The sequence below is a fragment of the Delphinapterus leucas genome, chromosome 13 (genome assembly GCF_059928025.1).
Source record: "Delphinapterus leucas isolate spDelLeu-1000000601 "Yukka" chromosome 13, BTC_Dleu_Yukka2, whole genome shotgun sequence".
In the NCBI taxonomy this organism is placed as follows: Eukaryota; Metazoa; Chordata; class Mammalia; order Artiodactyla; family Monodontidae; genus Delphinapterus; species Delphinapterus leucas.
Genome location: NC_143141.1, coordinates 84,234,633 through 84,249,399, shown reverse-complemented (window position 1 = coordinate 84,249,399; position 14,767 = coordinate 84,234,633). Strand labels below are relative to the sequence as shown.

The 14,767-nt window shown below is 37.5% G+C and overlaps 1 pseudogene; it reads left to right on the top strand.

Moving 5' to 3' along the window:
• The first annotated feature begins 9,455 nt into the window (after positions 1-9,455).
• On the top strand, positions 9,456-10,445 carry LOC111164482 (alpha-endosulfine pseudogene; annotated as a pseudogene).
• Positions 10,446-14,767: the final 4,322 nt, after the last annotated feature.

Here is a 14,767-nt window from a genome sequence, read left to right as displayed (position 1 = left end):
AAAGTGTAGTTGATTTACAATATTATATTAGTTTCACATGTGTGACATAGTGATTCAATATTTTTAAAGATTATACTCCATTTAAAGTTATTACAAAATAATGGCTATATTTCCCTGTGCTGTAAAATATATTCATATTGCTTATCAATTTTATACATAGTAATTTGTATTTCTTAATCCCATACCCCTATCTTGCCCCTCCCACCTTCCCTCTCCCCACTGGTAAGCACTAGTTTGTTCTATACTTGTGAGTCTGTTTTGTTATATACATTTATTTGTTTTATTTTTTTTAGATTTCACATATAAGTGATAACATAGAGTGTTTGTCTTTCTCTGTCTGATTTATTTCACTAAGCATAATACTCTCTAGGTTCATCCACATTGTTGCAAATGGCAGAATTTCATTCTTTTTTAAGGCTGAGTAATATTCCATTGCATGTGTATTTGTGTGTGTGTGTGTATGTCTATAAATATCATTTCTTCTCTATCTGTTCATCTGTTGATAGACACTTAGGTTGCTTTTATATCTTGACTATTTTAAACAGCACTGCTGTGAACACTGGGGTGCATGTATCTTTTTGAATTAGTTTTTTCATATTCTTCAGATATATACACAGGAGTGGAATTTCTGGATCATATGGTAGCTCTATTTTTAGTTTTTGAGGAACTTCCATGTTGTTTTCCACAGTGACTGCACCAGTTTACATTTCCACCAACAATGTATGAGGGCTCCCTTTTCTCCACATCCTTGCCAACATTTGTTATTTGTGGTCTTTGATGACAGCTGTTCTGACAGGTTTGAGGTGATATCTCAGTATAGTTTTGATTTGCATTTCTCTGATGATTAGTGGTGTTGAGCATCTTTTCATGTCCCTGTGAGTCATCTGTATGTCTTTGTTCATTCAGATCTTCTGCCCATTTTTTAATTGAGTTATTCGTTTTTTTGATATTGAGTTGTATGACCTGTTTATATATTTCAGATATTAATCCTTTATTGGTCATATCATTTGCAAACATTTTCTCCCATTCAGTAGGATGTCTTTTTTTTTGTCAATGGTTTCCTTTGCTGTGCAAAAACCTTTAAATTTAATTATGTGCTATTTGTTTATTTTTGCTTTTATTTATTTTGCCTTAAGAAATGGATCAAAAAATATATATTGCCACAATTTATGTCAGAGTGTTCTGCCTATGTTCTCTTCTAAAAGTTTTTAATGTTTCCGGTCTTACATTTAAATCTTTAATCCATTTTGAGCTTATTTTTGTGTATGGTGTTAGAGAATGTTCTAAATTCATTCGTTTACATGTAGCTGTCCAGTTTTCCCAGCACCACTTATTGAAAAGACAGTCTTTCTCCATTGTGTATTCTTACTTCCTTTGTCATAAGTTAATTGACCTTAAGTGTACAGGTTTATTTCCGGGCTCTCTATTCTGTACCATTAATCTATATGTTGGTTTTTGTCAGTACTATGCTGCTTTGATGACGGTACCTTCTTAGTATAGTCTGAAGTCAGGGAGGGTGATATCTCAAGCTTTGGTCTTTTTTCTCAATATTGCACTGGTAATTTGGGATCTTTTGTTGTTCCATATAAATTTTGGAATTATTTGTTCTAGTTTTGTGAAAAATGTCATGGTTATTTTGATAGGGATTGCATTAAATAGGTAGATTGCTTTGGGTAGTATGGGCATTTTAACAATATTAATTCTTCCAATCCAAGAACAGGGAATATCTTTCCATTTCTTGGTATCATCTTCAATTTCCTTCATCAGTGTTTTATAGTTCTCAGAGTATAGTTCTTTCACCTCCTTGTTAAGTTTATTCCTAGACATTTTACCCTTTTTGATGCAGTTTAAAAGGGATTGTTTTCTTGTTTTCTCTTTCTGAAAGTTCGTATTTAGTGTACAGAAAAGCAACAGATTTCTGTATATTAATCTTGTATCCTGCAAGTTTATTGAATTTGTTTATTAATTCTAATAGTTTTTTCATGGAGACCTTAGGGTTTTCTATATATAGTGTCATATAATCTGCAAATAGTGACAGTTTTACTTCTTCTCTTCCAATTTAGATGCCTTTTATTACTTCTTCTTGTCTGATTGCTGTGGCTAGGGCTTCCAATACTATGTTACATAGAATTGGCAAGAGTGGGCATTTTTGTTTTCTTCCTGATTTTAAAGGAAAGGCTTTCAGCTTTTCATCACTTAGTATGATGTTAGCTGTGGCTTTGTCATAAATGGCTCTTATTATGTTGAGATATATTCACTCTATACCAACTTTGATGTGAGTTTTTATCATGAATTGGTGTTGAATTTTGTCAAATGCGTTTTCTGTGTCTACTGTTATAATCGTGAGGAAATAACTCTTTTATTTATGATTGCTACTGGCAAATACATATATTGATCATAATGTAGTCATATTAATCAGAATTGGGATAAATGTATTCTTTAATTTGTAGACCTATATATCATTTATTAAGTGTTTTCATCTAAATTTTCTCATTTGATAGCAGCAACAGTCCTATGGTATATAATATCCTTTTCTAGGTTCTAATTATGCTCTCCTTTTCATTTGGGGAACAAGAAATCAGAAACAATAAGGAACAGTACAATGTTTATTATTTTACCATGGTCTTTTGATACCTAATGCACACTTCTGTTTTAAAAAATGTTACAATATAGCAGTAACTGTATTAATAGGAGGTAAATAATAGTAAGAAAATATTACCCATTTTATTGTCACACCAAAAACAATTAATGACTAATGTTATACATGCCCCCTCTTTGCTTTTGTTCATGTGTATGTGTATATGTCATGTTTATAGCAAGGATAAATCTTAGTGAGATATTTTTGGTTTGTTTTCCTTTGTTCATGTTATGTTAACCTTGTATCATCATTTCAGTGATCTTTTCATACAATAGCATTGTCTCTCCAGACATGAGTCATAATGTGAGTTGTTTGTACAATAGAGGTTCTATTTATAGAAAATTTGATTTGGAGCAATCTGAAAATTCTATGACAAAAGTGTGAATTTATAAATAAGAAAATAATACTCTGAAAGCCCATATAACTTTAATATATAAAAGCAACCCTCATTCAGAAATTATTGATTCTTTGTTGGCACAAATTCTAGTAACCTTGGTTTCTAGATTTCCTAAACCATATCACATTTACAGCACAAAATGTGTCAGTGATAACTGTGTCATTTTCACTGAGTATTTATTGATTAGTTGATATAGGTGAAGCCCTGCAGTATACTCTGCAGCTACAAAAATGTAGAACACATGGTCCTATCTTCAAAGATCTCAGTATAAAGTTAGAGAAACTTCACATATATAAAAACACTAGTAGAACACTCAGACATCAAAAAACAGTTACAGAGGAATGTTTCCAGGTATTAGAAGAGGGAATAGAATGAAAGAATTAAAGTCTATAATTAAAGAGTGACATAAAAAACTAAAACAAAAACAAAAGCAAAAGAGATATCACCAGGACTTCCCTGGTGATGCAGTGATTAAGAATCTGCCTGGCAATCCAGGGGACATGGGTTCAAGCCCTGGTCCGGGAAGATCCCACATGCCACAGAGCAACTAAGCCTGAGAGCCACAACTACTGAGCCTGTGCTCTAGAGCCCGTGAGCCACAACTACTGAGCCCACGTGCCTGGAGCCTGTGCTCCACAACAGAAGCCACTGCAATGAGAAGCCCACGCACTGCAACGAAGAGTAGCCCCCACTCACTGCAACTAGAAAAAGCCCATGTGCAGCAACAAAGACCCAACACAGCCAAAAATAAATAAGTTAATTAATTAAAAAAAATTAAAAAACAGATATAACCAACACAGCATTGAAATATGAGGCCATGTTCTTTCCATTCACTGAGAAACAACATGGCCTCAACTGTTTCACCTCATCTGTTTTTAAGGATGTCATCATAAAATTTACATACACAACTTGGTTAACTAAAGCTAGTTAGGCCCATATAGCACAAACAAAATCAGCTCCATAGCAACAGTGATCTAACATAGTGGTTACAAGGGTCAAGGATGGGCTCAAAAGTCATACTGCCTGGGATTGACATCCCAACTTCATCAACTGCAAAATTGGACCAATTTTTAACCTGTGTATTGATTTCTTCATCTGAAAGGGAAAATAAAATAAGGATATGTTCATTGTGGAGTTATTGTGAAGACTGAAACAAAAATTGTAAAGCATGTAAAACAGCATCTGATACACAGGTAAATTTCAATACATGCTATTACTTAATAATAATACAAGCAACCGTGTCAATAACACTTACCTATGTACCAGGCACAGTTCTAAATTTTTACATCTTTTAACTCACTCAGTCCTTGCATCAACCCTAGGAGGGAGTTACTGCTATTATTCCCATGTTCCACTTGAGAAAACCAAATCTCAGAGATATAAATAATTTGCTCAAGGACTACCTACTTAAGTAGAAGAGTCATCATTTTAGCCAAGTGCTTTGTCCCTAGAGCGCTTTGTAATGTTGCCACCACAATATTGTTCATAACAAAACATATAAATTTTAGAGCCACCTGAAAATATATTAAGCCACTGATTTCCTGAGGCAGTGATCATCTCTTCACCAAAGGATTCAAAAACAAGGCATCCAGTTAGGTGGCTGGACTATATAGTCTGTGTAGCTGCTAAGTATTTATTAAGTTATTGTTGGGCCATGGTCAATCAACAGTAAAAGAATGTTTTATTTTTATTGTTTAAGGATGTAGGTATGTTTATACCCACTGAAGAATGTGTACTCTCAGAAATTGCTTAAATGTGGGGTGTAAAGCTCCAATTATCTTTCAAAAATATATCTATAATTATATATATGATTTATATATAATTTTATATATACAATTGTATGTAAATTTTCATTCTCCATATATACAGAAAACATTTCTTCACCAATCCAGGAGGTGCTTTAGTTTATTGTTTTAACACACAGTCTCTAACATTAGACAAATCTGGGTTTGCGATCTAGCTGGATCACCTATTTGTGTAAATTTGTCATTGTGAAATGGGGGAAATAACAATACACACACGATAAAATTATTGTTAGGAATCACTGAGATAATTCATTAAAAAGTATCTAACATAGCGCATGGCAAGTGGTAAATACTCATTAAGCATTATTATTCCATTTTGTAAATGAAATGTTAATTTATTAGTAAGTGCAAAGGCAAACACATGGGAATATTTGTCAATAGCAATTAATTTAATAATGAACATTATTCTTTATTTTATGCTTTTTATTGCCAAATATAAAACCCATACAGAAAAGTAGACAAATCGTGAATGTACACTGTGTGTGTGTGTGTGTGTGTGTGTGTATGGCAGGGGTTGGGGATGGGAAGAGATCCAGTGGTATGAGAAAAGCTTAGTCTGAGAATCAGGATATCTAGATCCAGATTTTAATCTGTCTCCAACTCACCCTGTGACCTGGAAACAATTACTTTCTCTCTCTGAATATTTATCTTATCTCTAAAATGAAAGACTTGGGCAGGTTGATTCCTATGATTCCTTCCTATTTCAAAGTTCTGGAACTAAGTGGTCAAGAGACAAGAGAAAGAATAAGTTTAATGCATATAAAAAGGCTAGAACTGGTTTAGATAGCACAGTGGATTCCTGAATCCGTAAGTTAAATAAAGGGACATTTGGGCCATTGCCACTCTCATTTGAGAACTTTGTCCAGTAAACAGTTCCACTTGGACAGTAGTCTTGGCATTTCAGGTCAGGTCTAAAATTATGAAATCATATTTTCGTGCCAAAGGGTAAAAGAGCTTTCCAAGCTAGAGCATTGCCAAAGATGTCCTAATAAAGATATACAGCCCAATCAGTGAGTTTTAACCCCTTCAAAGCCTTTTAAGAACTTGACTTTGCTTTCATGTATTGCACAATTAAATGTTTATTTCTGTTGACAATGAACGCCTTCAAGTCCTGTTTTCTAGATAATCTAATGGAAGTTAGAGCTCAGTCACAGGAATATGTTTGTAATATTAAAACAAGATGGTGTATCACTTTGCAGGCTAATATATCACTTTCCTTAAAATATTAAAAAATATATTCAGTTACCTAAAAAGAACCTTTATGGAGGGGTAATCAAGTATTGTCAAGGGAAGCTTTGCTGCATTCCTCTATTTACCCCTGAAGTTCATCTTTCCCTTTCTTTATATTTCTCTTTTTTAATTTCAAAAACAAACATAAATAGCTTTATTGAAGCATAATTGACACACAATAAATAACTCATACACAGTTTGATCAGTTTTGACAAATGTATAAACCTAATGAAACCATCACTACAACCAACATAGTGAACATATATGTAAACCCCTTTTGAAATCCTCCCTCACCACTCATTCCCTGGTTCTCTCAACCAGGTACAACCGATCTGCTTTCTGGCACTATAGACTAGTTTGCATTTCTAGAGTTTTACAGAAATGGAATCGTATTGTATGTACTTTTTTTTGTCTAACTTCTTTCACTCAGCATAATTATTTTCAGATTCATCCATGTTTTGTGTGCATAAATAGTTCATTCATATTTATTGCTGAGTAGTATTCCAGTGTATGAATATACCCATAATTTGTTTAACCATTCATCTGTTGGTGGATATTTGAGCCTTTCTCAGTTTTTGTTTATTGCAAATAAAAACTGCTATAAACATTTGTGTATAGGTCGTTGTGTAGTCATACGCTTTCATTTTTTTTGGGTAAATGCCTAACAGTGGGATGACTGTATTCTATGATAGCTGTATGTTTTACTTAAAAAAAAAAGAAAAGATTGTGAGTAAAGGTAATTTTATTTATTTAATTTCAGTCTGGATGTTTTAATTTATTATTATCTTTTTTTTCCTTTTTTCACTGATTTAGAACTTCCAGTGCAATGTTAAATGGAAATGGTGAGAGAAGACGTCTTTGCCTTGTTACTGCTCTTACAGGGAAAGCGTTCAGTCATTCTCCATTAAGTATGAGTTTAGCTGTAGATTTGCCATAGATGCCCTATGTCACTTTGAGAAAATTTGTTTCCATTCCTAGTTTTCTGAGAGTCTTTATCAGAAAAATATTAGATTTTTGGTAAATGTTTTTCTTCATTTATTGAGAAGATCATATGGTTTTTCTCTGCTCTCTCTTTCTCTTTTGGAGTGGTTGTTAATATGGTGAATACATTGATTTTTGTGTGTTATACCAATCTTGAATTCCTAGGGTAAACCTCCACTGATTATGGTATATTATGCTTTTAATATATTTGTGTTTCAGTTTGTTAAAACTTTGTTAAGAAGTTTTACATCTATAATCATGAGGGATATTGATCTGTAGTTTTCTTTTGTTGTAATGTCTTTGTCTGCTTCTGTTATTAGGTTAATAGTGGTCTCATATAATGAGTGTGATGTATTCCTTTCTCTTCAATTTCTGGCAAAGTTTGTGTAGAATTGGCATTATTTCTTCCTCTTAGGTAGAATTCACCAGGGAGACCTTCCAAGCCTAGAATTATTTTTACTGAAAGGTTTTAAACTACAAATTCAGTTTCTTTAATATATATAGAACTAGTCAGTTTATATATTTTTTCTTGAATGAGCTTTCATAATTTGTGTCTTCCAAGATATTTTTCATTTCATCTAAGGTATCACATTTATTGGCATTAATTTGTTAATATTACATTATTATCTTTTTAATATATGCAGAATCTGTAGTGGTGTCACCTCTCTTCTTTCAGATCTTGGTAATTTGTGTGTTTCTTCCCTATCTTTTCTGACTAATCTGATTATAGGTTTATCAATTTTACTGGTCTCAAAAATTCATCTCTCGGCTTAATTTATCTTTCCCATATGTTGTCCTTTTTCCTATCTTAGTTTTTTCTGTTTTGATCTTTATTACTTCCTATCTTTTCATACTTTGTGTTTAGTTTGCTTTTTAAATTCAATTCCTTAAGGTAGAAATTGAGATCATTAATTGGAGGTATCTCTTCTTTTTAAATATAGGTGTTTATTACTATAAACCGCCCCTCATTTCCCTTGATACATGACAAGAAATAAAAGTGAGGTTATAAAAACAATGAATAGTAAAGAATTAAAATTTATCATTATTATGGGAGAATGATCATAGCAATTAGTTCATCTTAGGAAAGTTTTAAGGTTACGTGCAGTATATCTGATTTTACAATGAAGTTTAAAATGTGTTCAAAAGTGTTACACTTCTTTAAGATGGAGGAAGCCCCAGGAATAAATGTAGCAAGGTTAAATACCAATGAAGACAGCACATCTCAGTAAAATTAGGTCTTTTTAAAAAATATAATTTCCATTAAAAGTCATTTTCATTTGTTTATGTTTCAATAAATGTATATATTTTATGTGTTTTAAAGCATCAATAAATACTAAAAGCAAGCTGATGTTTATGGTTAACTCATATATACAAGTGTTAACTGTCCTGAAAATCCCTGAAGGGAATCTGAGTTAACACACTTGTCTTGAATATATCATCCTCTTAAAACAGTTGATTAATAATTTAAGATATGTGGTATTTTACTCAAAGTTGCCCATGTAAAATTTGTTAGTTAAATGCAGTATTGTTAGGGAACACTTTTTTTTTTTCCCATAATTATGATAACCCATAAAGTAATTTAGGAGAGAGAGGCAGACTCATGGGGTGATGAATTAGGACATCATACACATGACACTCAAACTAATTGTCAACCTGCTACTAAAACATTAGACCAAATAATCACCAGTCTGACCATTGGGAAGAGTCTTCACTCTTCACTTGGACCATCATTTATATTCCTCCAGTGACAAGATGTTCACCATTCCCACCTTCGGTCAACTCTGAAGGCCAAGTTTCCCCCTTTAGATTTTTAATCTCCAGTTTTTCCTTTCATGAAGTGGGAATAATACTAATCTTGACTACTCCACTGACTTATTTTGAGGCTGAATTTAGGCAATAACTAAAAGTCCACCGGAATTTGTATGAAAGGACACAAATTTGAGGAAGGATTGACTGAAGTAAATTCAATACTACCATGTGCTTGTCTTACTGCTCAAATCCCTCAGTTATTTTATTTTTAACCTGTGTGTGTTAGGTTACAGAAATGTAGCTTGGATTAGTCTTTCTGACTAACTCCTGATTTGAGATCAAACAAGGAAGGAAATGTCACTCAAGAAAGCAATATGATTGCGTGGACAGGAAAAATCGGGTAAACTTGCTCTCCTGTTTGTGTCACTGGCCTCGTTTGTTTCAGAGCTGTGATATAAGACACTTAAAGCACTTGATCAATTTATTTCTTGATCAGTTTTAAACGTTCTGAAGTGTAAACAAAGCACCTCTGAAGGGACTGAGCAGCCCTAGCGACAGGAGGCGAAGAAGCAGTGCAGGTTGTCCCGTTTCCCCTCCCCCTTCCCTTCTCCGGTTGACTTCTTGGGTCCCCTCACTCCACAGTCCCGATCCCACCATGTCCCAGAAACAAGAGGAGGAGAACTCTGGGGAGGAGACCGGTAAAGGAGAAGCAGGACACACAGGAGAAAGAAGGTACGCTCCCTGAGAGAGCCAAGGAGACAAAGTTAAAGGCCAAATATCTAAGCCTAGGACAAAAGCTTGGAGGCTCCGACTTCCTCATGAAGAGACTCCAGAGAGGGCAAAAGTACTTTCACTCAGGAGACTACGACATGCCCAAAGCCAAGATGAAGAATAAGCAGCTACCAAGTACAGGACCAGACAAGAACCTGGTGACGGGTGACCACATCCCCAACCCACAGGATCTGCCCCAGCGAAAGTCCTCGCTCATCACCAGCAAGCTTGCGAGGTAACTGGGGCCCCCTTCTGCTTCCCTTCCTCACCCACCGGACTTTTATATATCAAAGACAGGGATGGAATGGGCACCTCGTTATATCTTCTCAACTTGCTAGCCAGAAATGACTGTGATTCTCCTGGGGGCTGCTGAGAAGGTAATGTGGGCTGAAGAGAGGCTCTGAGTTCATTTCTTTGGATAAATGGAGATTTTCACACCCTCATGTGGCCCAGGTAGGGGCTCAGAAATGGGAGACTAGGATTGGATAATGCTGCAAACTCTCTTTTTCTTTTGTACAAGAAACTGGGGAGATGTGATTTCTCCTTTTGGAAGAGAATATCCCCAAATTGGTTAGCCTAGGCCTTGGGAATAATATGACAGGTTTAACATCCCAAGGCTAACCTGACATGGTTGGGAAAGGTAGATTGAATGGGATCTGTTTTCTGTGCTTTAAGTGTTTTGTCCCTTGGGCTGCTACTGCTTCATGTTTCCATTATGACTGGTTTAGAGAAGCCTCAAAAAGAAAAACTGATTTCCTTGCCTAAAACTATAGTGCCCACTTAACCTCCTTTACTCAGTCAGTGTCTGTTACAGTTTGCCCTGGCTCTTAAATAACGTAAAGATTGGAGGATATAATTCATATAAAATGGGCACCTTCTCTCTCTCTTCCAGCATGTTGCTTTTTGAAAGTATCATGGGATAGTGGGAAGAACACTGGGTTACAAGTCAAGATATCTGGGCTCTAGCTCCACTCAGTCTAGGCAGAACGGACGTGTAACCTTGGTCAAGTCATTTAACCTCTCCGGATTTCTATTTCCTCATCTGTAAAACAGAGTTGAATATAGATGAGATTGATTCTGATTCTAAAATCCTGAAAAAAACTGTGCTGTTCATTGTAAAGCCAAAAGTGAGGAAGGCCCATAGGTGAGCCTACAGAGGGGAACTATTTGAAGACTACATGGGGAGAGAAGTTGAGGTGTGTGGGTTATAAATTCAGGCGAGAGGGGCTCATCAGGATCATGGTCTTGAGGGTCAAGAAAAAAAATTCTAAGCTAGCAAAGCTCTTGCCTCTGCCCTCACCTGCTTTCCTACAATCTGGGCCCTTGCTGCTAAAAAGCTGCGCTGACAGCCAAGCTGTGGGCCTGGAGAAACATGCTCAGTCACGCACATGTGGAGTCCCACATTTCAGATGTTATCTGCTGCCAGGCGTATCGTTAGGGAGACAAGAAGAAAAGGGATGAACTGAGCGAGCCTCCAGGGCTTAGTGCTACAGCAGGGCTGGGGCAGCAGGTTCTCAGGAGATGACTCACCTTGGAGGAAGCTGGGGAAGGTGGTTAGGGAGAAAGGGAAGAAGCACTGAGAAATCTCTGCCCTCCTAGAGCTCAGTAACCCAGCTCCTGTGCTCTGAGAAGCAGAGTGCTGATCGTGAACCAGGTGGAGAAAAGGGGCTGCAGACGGCCAGCATCGTCAATCTAGTTATCAGTAGCTTGGCCTGAATGTTACTGAATGCAGCCTGCTAGTGATCACAGAGAGGGCGGGGTGGGAACTAGCTAGCTGTTCAAGAGAGGAAGAGTCTATAATCCTCTCTCGCCCTCTCAGCTCACCAGCTCTGATACGCCACACCTCTGGCGCAATGAGAACAACTGATGAGCTTGTAGGGGGTTGGGGATGCCTCCACTTCTTTCCTGACCAGCCACTCACTTTTCAGGCCATATTCCAACTGGATAGGAAAACGTTGGTGAGGAGGGAATGGAAAGAGCAGGATCCCGTGATTCCCTGGCCCCCAAACTCCTTGGCTGTCGCCTATAATTGTATATAATTTTCGTGTTTCTTGCTCCATTTCCTCATGCTGTCTTCCTTAGTCTAAAATCCATGTGGAAAGGGGAAAGTGTTGCACATCCTTGTATAGTTTCCTCAACTCTCCCAGACATGTTGTACACAGATATGTCGTGTTTATTATATATGTAAATATATATATAATTTTGTATGTTTTCATCTCCAATCTTCTCACATTTTGTACTCTTATCTTTTCTGTCTGAGCTGTCTTCTCTATCAGTCAGTATGACTCCTCAAGACCGAGGCCACAGCGAGTCTGGTTTTTAGGAAGGAATAGAAGAAATAGGGAAATCAGAAAAACTTTTGGTCTCTTTCTCCACCTGGTCATCTTCAAGGCTAAGAAATCAAAGAAGCAAAAGCTACCCTCTCTATATGCCACCTGTTTCCACAGCGTGAAGTGCATAGTTTCCATGGCAAAGAAGGGTCATTTCAAAATCCAAATCCAAATTGCTCTGATTAAACCTAGATTATTAAGTCCACTCAGAAGAACATGTGTGCTATCTGGCCCTGACCTCCGGGAAGTTACCACCTGATCACTGTGTGCCTCCAGTCCGTCTCCGCTGCTGCAAGTGGCTCTGACCATGCCTCTGAGACCAAGCCTGCTCTGAGCCAGGAAGTTTACACCCCTGAAAACCTCCAGTTATTTTGATCTTGTCTAAATAATTTTTTTTTCTCTTTTTGTTTTCATGGGCATCTCCAAAAAGAGAACATTTTGTTTTGAAGATAGGAAAAGACTGAAATTTTCTCTCTCTCTTTTTTTTTTAAACAACTCGCTGAATAAGATTGAGACATGTGCCAGGTAGCCCTGATTGTTAAGTGTGGAAGAGTGATGGGGTAGAGACTGGGGTGGAACTTAGGGCTCTTTCCCTTCCTACTTGACAGTGTTTTCTTTTTCTTCTGTGTTGGTCCGCAGCGGCCAACTTGAATGATGCTGCCTGGGGCTCCGCCAGATACTGAGACGTTGCCCCCCTGGGTCCTGTGCTGGCTCCTGGCCCTCCCTGCTTTTGCAGCCAGGGGTCCGGAGGTGGCTTGGGTGTGGGCTGGAGAGGCAGAAGTCCCTGCCCTTGTTGGGAGACGTCTCAGTGAAATCCTGGGGGTGGGGGTGGGGTGGGGTGGGGGTGTGAGAGGGTGGAGTGGAGATTTGGGGGAATATGAATTAGGGCTTGGAGTTGATAAAAACATTCTTGACTATCCTCCTGCTTAACCACGTGGCTTCTGTGGGGTGGGTGTGAGGAAGAGGACATAAAGTGGACTAAAGATGAGAGGCTCTGATTCAGCTCTGTAGAAGAATGCCTTGTTTGCTTGGATGTGGCCGGGGACCTGGTGTCAGATAAAGGAAACTGTCCGTCTAAATATGAAAGATGCAGACAGCTCCTCTGTAGAGCAAGCTGAGAACTCAATGTTAATTGTTCATTAAAAAAAAAAAAAAGAACCTCTAAGGGGACAGTCTATTAGGATGTTTGCCTAGTCACTTCCTGCTTCATGCCCACATCCTCCTATAACCGGTTGTTTCCTCGCAAGAGTAAGTCCCTGCTCAGGTATGGGCAAAAATCCCCTTATTCTTCACCTGAAATTTGCCGTGGAGACACTTAGTTCACCTTGCATAATCCCACTTTCCTTATTACTTCTTTCTAGCAGTCTTCTCTTTAGGACGGTAATCTCACAGCAGGGGCCATAGTCTCAAGATCTGGGTGTGTGTATGTTTTAGGGGTGGGGAGATGGGGCTTCAGGACAGGATTTAGAAGTTCAATGCCCAAGAATCTTGACTGTCATTTTTACAAGCTATTTCTTTTTTACTGTTATGTAAAGAGGACATAATATAAAACTTACAGAATTGTTGAGCAATGTTATATAAGGCAATATAAGGCACGTCGCGCAGAATACATTGATCTGTCTCGGGAATAGGACTTCCATTTTGTAATTGAACGGTTCTTAATTGTTGAGTGTAGTAGTACAGAGCTTAAAACAGCCTCTCTCTTTTCTCTCCATCTATAGATTCTGGTGTTTTCTGGGGTGAAAGAAGGTATATCTGACTCCTCTTGGTTTTATGAATCTTTCGAAGCTTTGTGGAGAGCCATCTGTCACTTTCTTCTGTTGCTGATTAGCCAAGGACACAGGAAAAGGAGGTAAAGGAAGGGCAGAGTGATCACGTCACCCTCTATTGGAAACTGGCCCATGTTTGTCAGCTGACTTTCTTTTGATTGAGCGTCTTATAATTATATTTGGGGATGGACTCCAGGATACAGAGTGATGATTATTTGTCACTGATAATTAAGTAATTATCATTTTGCCTGAATGGAGAAGAACCCAAACCTTTGCTGGGCACATCAGGAGGAGGCAGTGAGTGGGGTAGCCGTCCTTCTGAAGGCAACTTCTCCACGGCCGTGTTATAACAGTAGCTCCTGTGTGGGTTCTCACGGACACTTAAAAAAATCTCCAAAGCCTTTGAAAATGTACTTTCCCCCATTTTAGACCGGTGTAAGTTACTTATTATTTAGTGATATCACAAAGGACAAACTCCACAGTTTTTATTTCTGAGCCAGATGGGTGCATTGTATTTTTTTTTTTTTCAATATGAGGCAGCAAAATTATTCTCCAAGCAGCAAGATGATTTGCTACTTGTTCGTATTCATCATGTTGGGATTCCCTTTCTTGCTTTCAGTGTAACTATTTTGGTCTGTATTTATGGACGCTGAGGAAATGCACAATAAATATGGACCCTTGCACGCATTTTAAAAATACTTATTTCTCTAAAATTCTTACATTCAAGGAAGCATGTCTCATTCTCCCTTCCTTTTATTAAGAATAAGGACAGCATTTCCACTCACTGCAGTGTTAGCAGGAGATCTTCTGGCAGCAACTGCTTCTTACATTCTTAATAGCCTCACAAAAAATGTGCTGTTGCTGTGGTGGGTACATATCAATTTGTACCAGGGTAGGACATTTTCTCAGACATGAATAAAAAACCAGTTCTGGATGCAGGATGTGTATAATGATATCAGGACTCACAGTATAACAGACTCGTCAGCATCCTGGTGATGTGGAAGGAACACTGAGGTGGGAGTCTTGGGTTGGACAATCAAGTCTGCCATTCATATGTGGTGTGAGCTTGGACAACTGCTTGGTATCTCTTAGCCTCA